The sequence below is a fragment of the Etheostoma spectabile genome, unplaced genomic scaffold (assembly GCF_008692095.1).
Source record: "Etheostoma spectabile isolate EspeVRDwgs_2016 unplaced genomic scaffold, UIUC_Espe_1.0 scaffold48, whole genome shotgun sequence".
Classification (NCBI taxonomy): domain Eukaryota; kingdom Metazoa; phylum Chordata; class Actinopteri; order Perciformes; family Percidae; genus Etheostoma; species Etheostoma spectabile.
In genome coordinates, this window is record NW_022605618.1 from 730,615 (window position 1) to 740,920 (window position 10,306).

At 40.6% G+C, this 10,306-nt stretch overlaps 1 long non-coding RNA gene across 2 annotated transcripts in view; it reads left to right on the forward strand.

Annotated features, from left to right (window-relative positions):
* The window catches only part of LOC116686786 (uncharacterized), an 18,778-nt gene that overhangs the window by 2,329 nt on the left and 6,143 nt on the right, over nt 1-10,306 (forward strand). The window contains exons 2-3 of one of the 2 annotated variants that reach the window (XR_004331361.1): nt 3,790-3,796; nt 6,098-6,110. This is a non-coding gene — a long non-coding RNA (uncharacterized LOC116686786). The remainder of the gene's footprint in view (nt 1-3,789; nt 3,797-6,097; nt 6,111-10,306) is intronic. The other variant, XR_004331360.1, reaches the window with a different exon arrangement.

Genomic DNA, 10,306 nt, shown 5'->3' on the forward strand with positions numbered 1-10,306 from the left:
ACAGATCGGAGCTGCATTTCCGTGATGAAAAATTGCTAAAAAGCAGTTTTAAGTGGCTCCTTGGTCTAGTGCAGTGCTTCTCAATTATTTTCTGTTACGCCCCCCCTAGCAAGAAGAAAACTATCGCCCGCCCCCCACCTCCCACCGGACTATCCACTCTGCATAACATTTTATCCTATAACATTAAGAAAAGAAAAAAAGAAGACATATGGTCAAACTACAAAGAATAACTTTATTAAATCGTGTTTTTTCGCACACAAAAAGATTTTAAGTCATCATGCCTGAAATTAATAAATAAATCCTTGTAAACTGAAACAGGTTGACCAACTAATTGCACCATTGTAAAATTAAATCATTAATAACAAAAACATCTTACTAATTATAACTATAAACTACAAAACTAAAACAAATAATAACAATTTATATTCAGTTCAGCAACATTAACTCAGGAGCACAATATATAAAACCTTGAACCTACAAACAAAAATGATTAACATTGTCTCTTTTTTTCTTTCTTTTTTGATCAAATGTGGAGGAGTCAGGTTTAATGCTACATGAGCACGTTTTGCAGTGCCAGCTTTTCGAAGCGAGGGTCAGCATGATAGTGCAACTCTCACTCCTGCCAATTTTAGCTTGGACCTGTACTTGGTCTTCAGTGCAGCAACAGCAGAGAAGCCAATCTCACAAAGGTAGATGTTGCCAAAGGAAGCAGAATGCTTATAGCTTCCCCCCTAAGAGTGGATACTGCCTCTCTACACTCAGTCAGAATGTACTGATGTCTGTGATGTGGAGTCAGACGTCATTTCAATGAACTGCTCCTCTTCTCAGAGCTGAAACCAGTTGGAGCTGGTGCACTGGAAAGGTCTCTCACCCAGTCATACTGGGAACGTTTTCAGGAAGTATCACTTTTTAAAGAATCCCATCAGTGAAGAAATATGCTGCTTAATGTGTGAACACTGAGATAGCATCATAGTCATTAGTGTCCAAATTCATGCAGTTCTCAAATGAATCGGTGTTTTCCTTCATCAAGTTGCCTGCCCCACATTACAAGCTTTGGTGAAAGAGCTAATCTTGTCTGTGACCTGAGGGAGGTGTTTATCTTTCCCTTGAGCTTTAGAATCAGTTCATCTAGCTTTCCAAATATGTCACTCAGGTAGGCCAGTTTTCCCGTAGTTGTCATCACAAAATTTTTCTGCCACTTCACTTGTGCTCCTGCTCCAAAACACTCTTATTTCTCTCTGAGCTCAAAAACTCGGGACAGACTTTTCCTCGTGACAACCACCTTGCTTCACTGTGATAGAGCACAGCTTGATGTTCAGCTCCAATCTCCTCACAGATGGCAGAGAAGACTCTTGTTTTTAGTGGTCTGGTCTTTATAAAATTGACTACATCAGTCATAACCTCACTTAATTCAGGGGAAAGTTGCCTGGATGCAAGTGCTTCTCTGTGTATAATACAGTGTGTCCACTCAGCATGAGGTGAGGCTGTCTTGATGAGTGCCCTAAGTCCTTTTCTCTTCCCTGCCACGGTTTGTGCACCATCACTGCAAACACCAATGCAGTTCTCCCACTTTAGCCCATTCTCAGTCAAAAAGGAGTCCAGAATTTTGAATAGCTCTTCAGCTGTGGCTCTGTCTCTGAAATATTTACAAAAAAGAAGATCCTCACACAGGGAGTTTGACAAGTCAAAACGTACAAAAGCAATAAGCAGACAGTATTTGTTGCTGTCAGTTGCTTCATCAAATTGTAAGGCAAAACGTTTGTCTTTGAGTTTATCTACCAGCTGTTCTTGAAGATCTTTAGCAATGTCATCTATACGTCTGGCGACAGTGTCATTGGACAGAGGGATAGTTTTTAGTTTTGCTGCACTGGCGTCGTCCAGCATGACAGAGACCATGTCTAATCTGCAGGCAGTATCAGCTCCTCTGCTAGGTGTGGGCTTTTTGCACTGCGCAATTTGGTACGCCACCTTATATGATCTAACGCGCTCGATGGTTTACTGAAGTAGCCTTCACAAGCGGGATGACTGTTGCAATATTCAGCACGTTTTCGCTGACGTCAACGTATTTATGACGCTCTATTTTATTTGGCTTCATGCGGTCCGCTGCGAGCATTTTTAAACACAGCAACACACGGTCTTTCCTCTTCTCCAACTGTAGTCACCAGTGAAGCCAAGCGCTAAATACGCTTCGTCGTATTTCCTCGTCTTAGTTTTCGGCTTTCTTTTGACTCATCACTTGTCTCTCTCCGCTTTCTTTTCATCCCTGTTAAAAACTTTTTCATGTTGGGGTTGTTATTTATAACTGCGGCATAGACATAACGCAGTTGGAGCTTCTGTTGACTCAACCTGGTAACCAAGCAAACCTTGTCTTAAGTCGTAAAAGGTTGCACTGTCGCAAACGTGACAGAAGTAACAATGAGAGCGCCATGCCGCCTACTGTAGTGATGCGCTTACACTTTACTAGTACGGCCAAAAACAAGCCTGTTCCCCCAGGTCACACGCCCCCCCAGGTATCGCACCTTGGAGTTCACTTTTCATGGCGATGATTTCAGCGTTAAGTGACGCGCAAATGCTTGGTCGCAAGGAGAGGTGTCCGCCAGTAACCCCGACTCCGAGGCTAGCGAGGGCCCTCCATCGCTGCTTGCAGCTTTAATTTTTTTATAACTTATTATTTTTGTTGTCTACCACGCTGGCTCACATCCGTGAGCTGGAACAAGCTACAAACTTGGGGAATAACAAGATTTTGTGAATGTGCTTCTATAGAAATATGAACCCAATCGGCCACATGGTGGCGCTGTATATGGCATCAAAATGCAATTTGGCAAAGCCCGCCCCCCCCACCGTAAGTCTGATTGACTTGAAGGTTTGAGCTTGGAATCGCAGCTTGCGCTTTAATAGCTATGGTTTTGGTGTTGGTCATCTTCTTTTCTGAAATTGTACGCAGCTATATTCCATTATGTTTTTATATTTGGATTGTAACTATGTTTTTCCTTTACATAATTGCTCTAAAAAGGTAGAAATAAGGGCATACAATTCACCAGAATGCAGGAAAGGAAGTATTTAATGCTCAAATGTTCAGGGGGTGGACCCCCAGACCCCATATCATAAGTCATGCACACAATCTAGAAACAAACTCTGCCTTTGGGTTGCCAGACCATTATACTAGCCAAATGTGCAATCTAACTTACATGAAAGCTAGAAACTAAAAGGAACATACTTGCTACTCTCTTCTCAAAACAGTACGGTGGACCAGTTGGCAATGGGGGTGCACCAATCCTCGCCTAGGGCAACCAAAGGGTTAGAAACCGGCCCTGACAACAGCAACAGCTGTTTTCACAGAGATGAGACGGCAGCACAGGTTTTTCAAACTTTTGTGTGGATCACTTTTTGTAACACGAATTTCAAACAGCAATGTACGTTAGCCAGTGTATTCAGATGTTCACCAAGTAGTAGGCACACTGTAGTATTATTACCTGTAAAAGGGCATTGCTTTAAATGCAGTTTACATAATAAACTCCAGCTATGTATTGATTGTTTTAGAGCAATTCTATCTTGAAGGTCTTACGGATGAACGTCTGGTTGCAACTGGAATTAGAATGCATTGGACTCAATGTTAGACACATAAAACCTTTAACCCTAATATCGGAACAAACATGGTATTGCAAAAACATCAAAGTTTTTTGCAATACCATGTTTGTTGGGATTATAGTGTTCCATGCTGTCTCAGTGCTCTCAGTGGGATGCACACACATAATGTATGACGTTTTTGAGACAAAGTGATTTTATCAGCCACATAGTGGTTGTTATTCAACTAACTAAGCTTGTGTGGGTGTGTGTGTGTGTGTGTGTGTGTGTACCTTCCTTGTCCTAGGCATTCACTGTAGTCCATCATCATAGCTGTCTGAGAAGTCTATCACCTCCATACAGGCATGTTGTGCCACATCCTCTTCTAGTTTACCTCCCAACCCTGAGTATTTGCCCAGGACTTGTTAGATAAGATACCGAAAGCGCATGCCAAACTGTGATGATAGGAACCTAATTGTCTGGAACAACACACAGAGTTTTAGTAACACTCCCAGTATGACACAGTGCCTTTGGGCAGGTGGTGCCACTCGATACATCCCCAAGTCAGATCTTTCTCAGGCTAATGGTGGAGAGACCAGGTACTCATAGGTCTTGATAAACAGGGATGTTTCTTACAGTTTTTCTCAGTCGCTTTGGTGCATTCTCACATCACTATAGCATTTTGCACAACAGTTTCTCAACCTCCACAACATTTAGTCATTTGTGCACATCATAGTAGCAGTTTGTCATTCTTCCAACAACTCATCAATGCTTTCATACAGCTGTTTATAAATTATAATTTTCTTATGTCATGTCTTCAATTAACTATACTGTGTGAATGCGAATAGTCATTCCATATAAAACTAATAAATTTCATTGCTTGAGTATTACATTCAAAAATGTTTGAACTAGTTTTCAAAATCTGTCAAGCAAATTTGACACATTTTTAATCTGTTTTTTCCTGAAATGTCTCCTAAATGAACAATTTCCTCAGATGACCCTCCTTTCACTGATGAAGGAGTGTGTGAAGCATTAGTTGCAAACAATGACAAGCCACTTATCTACAATCACTCAGAGCTGAATTCCATAAATTCCCACTTCACAATCATTATAACCAAGCAGGACATATGTGTGAGCATTTCTATAATACTGTGACACAGAAATGGAAGGTCAGCCTCGTGGAAGAGGGGTGATGGTGCGGTGAGAAAGGGAAGGGGCCAAAAGAGGACGAATAGGCCAAATACATGGTGGATTCTGACAATCAGGCTACAATTGTGGATCATGTTGTCAATCACGGCCTCACAATGGCTGAGGCTGGTCAAAGGGTGCAGCCAATGTTGGGAGAACCACTGTAAATTAAATTCAAACATTTTGTCGGGAGAACAGGTGTGTGTAAATGCAGTAATTCAGCACTAAACAATCTGCCCTCCAATACTGTCTGTGTCTACATGACGCTTGCGGTGGGACAAGAACTTGAAACTGTTTACATTTTACTTTTAGACGTCAGCTTTACTGCATCACATATTTAGTGTATTGTAGTGAACTTTCTTGTCCAAAAGCATTGTGTTACACAGGAAAGTTGTATAGTTTTTCTCGCTCCCTCTTCTGTAGTAAACAGACTGCAGTTGACTGCTATCTCTATGTATTGTCTCATCTCCTTATGCAAGGTCGAACAAACTGAACTTTCTACACAACTTGGACAGTCGAGGCTTCATGTTCACAACACCACACACACACACACACACCACACACCCACACCCACACACACAACACACACACACACACACACACACAACACAACTCTCCCTCCACACCTATACAGCCCTCCCCATCCCCCCCGCCTTCCGTCTGACTGCCTCGGTCTCTTTGTTGTTTGTGTCCCCATCCTCCCGATCACCTTCATGGTCAAGGCCGGACTGAACTGAGCTGTTTTTTGAACACGCACAGTCTGTCTCTCATACTTCACATACAACAACACACTCACACACTGACTTAAAAGTTCACCATACACCACACCTCACAAAATTCCTTCATGTATCCACATGTACCGTGTGTAGTCCTGTGCATTATGTTGTTATGTCTTGTATTCTATCTTGCTCTTCATAAATCCTTTTCCTTTTCAGTGTGTGTGTGGCGCTTTAATAGCTGCGGCCCTGAAGCTCACCTAAACTCTCTCGAAACTGCATCGTTGCAATGTACCTGTACATGTGTAATGACAATAAAGTTGAATCTAATCTAATCTAAAGCATGTAACGGAGCTGGGGCCAGGGAACCACTGCACACATTCACGTACCTTGCAGGTTTAGCAAAAGGTAGAACGTGGAAGGAATTGCTTGACAAGACAGCCATTGTAATCCCTGGCCATAGTAGGGAATATTACTATGTATGCAGCCATCTCAGAAACACGCGCCCTCACCAATACCTTGCTTGGTCATACAAAACACAACATCTGATGTCTTTTTCAGACACTCTTCAAAGAACATAATCCCTGAGAAGAGAGGGGTCAACTGGAGGCCATCTAAACAGCATGTAGTTGTTTTGGAATAGTGCTTTTTCCCACTCAATGTCGTCCGTGACAGTGGTTTGCAGCACATGATAGGATGCTGGTGGAATATCTCCCTCCCTTCTTACCATTCCTGAATCCAATAGAGGAGTTTTTCTCTTCTGGGTGGAAGGTTTATGACCGCATCCACTACCCAAATGCCTGCTAACGGCCATGGATGCAGCATGTGATGACATCAGAGCAGAGTGCTGCAGAGGGTGGATCTGCCACTCGAGGATCTACTTTCCTCGCTGCATTGCAAGGAGATGATATTTCTGTGATGTATGTGAAACTATGTGGCCAACAGAGAAAATGTCTGGATGGCATGAAGGATTTTATGTTTTTGTGATGAAATAAGGTTTTTTTTTTTTTTTTTTTGCTCAATGCTGTGACAAATTGGAATTGCAAAGAACATATGCAGTAAAATGTGAAACATACATATCAGTGTCTCACTAACACTCAGTTACCTCACTAAATACAGTAATGTTTAACTTAATGGCTGGCAAATAGTATATAGTGCTGCTCGAGCGTTTTCAGGTAGTCACCAAGATTGACTTTTTTGCAGTGGAAACATTTACAGCGTAAACGTCATGAGGAAAACAGACAAGGCCATTTGACTATCTTTTCATAACAATGGGGTCAGGACTTTCATCTAGATGACACTGACACTTTCATTAACATGAATTTTGCTTTTGAGGAATGAGCTATCCATTTTGAGCAAGTGACATGCCTTTGCAGTACAAACTAGTTTTGCAGTTTGTACTAATTGTTTTGAGACTGCATTGCAAATGTATAGTAAATAGTGATGTGAGAAATGCACCAAAGCGACTGAGAAAACTGTAATTTAACATGTTCCAACTATAAAAGAAAATAATCACATACCTCTCCACACCTAGCACAGTGTGTAGTTGTGAAATCAGTTTACAAATCCATGTTAAATGAAAAGGAGTCAGATAAGCAACTTTTTACTTTTTACTTTTACTTGAAGACAAGTTTTGAAATCAATATGACAATGTTGACATTGCATCACTGCAAAACATGTGATTAAATTAAATGTGTTACGACGGCATTGCAAAAAAATATCTTAGAGTAACACATTTAAAACATTTGTAGGTTAAGGAGGACTACGTGATGATTGCAAACATACGCCTTACTCCTGACTAACAGTAATTCTGCAGCTTTGTTTCCAACCTAATGTGTGAACTCAATTGTCAGTCTGTTGAATGTGATAAATAAATGATGTACAAAAGTACACATTGGACTTTTGATCCACAAATATGTGTATTGAAAGTAAAAATAGATGTACTGTGTTTGTAGAAAGTGATAGTTCAAAACTCCTACCAGGCCACTGTTTATCAATTGTTGAAATCAGTATAGTATGCTGCACATAGGAACATTGTCTCCTTCAACAAGTTTTTTTCCTTCCCTTGTCAGCGATAGTGAGGCATTTGGAAAATAGATAGATAGATAGAGAGATGATGATAGATAGATGATAGATAGATAGAATAGATAGATAGATAGATAGATAGATAGATAGTGGTGAGTTTTAGAGCTTATAGGCTTATGTAGCTTTGTATCAACTCATTTGTTAATGGCTAGAAGGTACTGCCTTGACTTCTGTGGTTAATTGTTCTTAAGTGCCGCAAAAGTACATGGTGCAAGTGTTTTGTTCAATTGTAATTGTTTTGTGTTCAAAAAATATGTTTATTTACGTTTTTATGTTTATGTTTAACATAAAAATATAACATTTAGAAAGTATCTCATATCATCATCATCATCATCATCATCATATCTAAATGGGCAGTCGAACCGTAAAGCCACTTCCACTGATGTTATTTCAACTTCTAAGAAGAAATCCGAATTGTTTTTGCATGCATGACATTTGTTGCTTTGACATGTCAATGGCTAAGTCTTTATTGACACAACACAACACTCAAAGCGAGCAGAGCTTTTATCAAAGATCTCCACAGATGCATATCCTGGTCTGAGGGAGCTGGCTGAGTCACTGTGATTATTTACGCACACTTTGTGACTTAACACAATCCTTCACCCCTCCCTAGAGCCACACGGAAATTTACACTTGAACAATGTGCCCATATTGTGTTCAGTTTCTATTGCAGACTAAGTGATGGGTGCGGACCACTGCATATTGAGATGTCTTACGCACTTAATAGCCTTTGATTAGATATTTGGGGACAAAATATTTTATTCAGACGCTTGGTAGTTGTAAGTCCTTTTTTATGCCTTAACATTCAGTGTGTTGATAACCCAATAGTAAATTCAAGCAAAGTGGAACAATGTGGTTGAAGGTAAAATTTTGTCTCTTTATATCTCTGCCTGCTGGACTCATTATGCACAATTCTCTTTCAGACTCGGGGATGGGCCCTTGGGACACAGCCCTCTTCTAACTCAGACACATCTGTAGACACCAAACTCATCGATGTTTGATTAGGTACACATCACACTTAACATGCTTCAAGAAGACGTTTAAACCCTTGACTCACCAACAAGAAAGGTTAAATCACAGAGCCCATGGCTCACCCTGTGCCCAAATAGGACCCATTCGTATCCATCCATGTCTTTTGTCCTCAACTTGACCCATACCAGCGTTTACCGCAGCAATGATGTTCAAGCACTGCATCAGAGCTTTAATTAGTAAAAGGAAGTCACTTGGTAGTTGACCTTTCAAGTATTTTACTTCTTTATTTTGTTAGTGACCACACTGGTGGTAGGAGTGTGCTGAACCATCATTAGGGATGGAAATTGGTATGAGCACTAGGTGGTAGGTCCCAATGATCAGTGACGGACAGCAACAGGATGGTTAACAGGCCATTGCCACTCCACATTAGCTCGATACTCAACATTCAAGTTTGGAATAGTTTTTCCCTTTTAGCAATTGTGTCACAGGCCGCCATGCCTCCTTTTTCCCGCCATTTGCCCGCCATTTTTCCTTGTGTTCCTGTGTGAGCATCACACACACATGTACACACACACATATATATATACATATATCTATATATATATATATATATAATATTTATTTTCAAATTCAGAAATGTAATTTTCCTATGTCTTTGTATTGGGCATGTACATACACCATGTAATCTGTTGCAATGTCCTTGCAAGTCATTTTTATCAGCTTGATTTGCTGCCAATATTGTTGATCTTTTTGGAATTGAATTTTCAGAGGGAATTTGTTTTTCGGGGCAAACTTTTAATATGATTTAAAAAAATCTTGGTCATTGGTTTTGGTTGGGTAATTGCTGTCATTATATTACGTTTTCTTCCAAGCAGAATTCTATGCGTTGGCATTTAAAAAAGTTTCCTTTTTATTTTGGTGTAGTTTTTAATAGGACGTGTAGATATAATTATCTTCTGTGAAGAGTTCTTCTTTCATTAAAAAAGCCTCCTGTTGGTTCTGCAGTTCATTAAAGGCCTATAGGTAGCGTGTGCACAGAATTTTGACCCTGGCCTATATGGTCATTCTCTGTGGGCCGCTACCCGCATCTACAGCTATTCTCTAGTGTCTCACTGAGACCCGGTATACTCACGCCCCCTTTTGCCCCCCAGTCCAACACCCCTGCCTGTGAGGTGAACAAGTTGGTTGGTGCAGTGATGGAGGTGATGACATGACATTTTCAATAGTAACCTTGTAGCAGGTATTCATTTAATATGTAAATGCCTTACCTTACTCTCTCTCTCTTGGCTCCACCTTCACTGGTTATAAGGGTTTCTTCCAGGGGTGGTGCTCTCACATGGGTCATCCTCAGGACCAAACATGGGAACCGAGGAATCCAATCCACATTATGGCTCATCACCTGTGCTGCTGACCACACACCCTCGACTAGTAAGTATGATACCTGAAACACTTACAGCTTTGAATTTATTGGAACAGTACAAGATTGGAACAGGTCATTAGAGATGTCCTGGATGTAGTTATCAGAAGTTCATTTGGGTATCCTCAACATTTTGTTTTTATAACTTGCAGTTTTTCTTGTATTTTTTGGTAAAATATCATAAGAAAGATATTGTGTGGCACCTCCTCACTACCACCAAATTCCATATATTGGTCCATATGGGAATTGAACCAGTATCCTCTGTTTTCCTACCCAACTCCTTTCAGACTGTTTACTGCCACCCCAACATAATTGTTTTGAAGAAATGTGTAAAAAAACCCAAGATTTAAGGCAAAAAGTACAG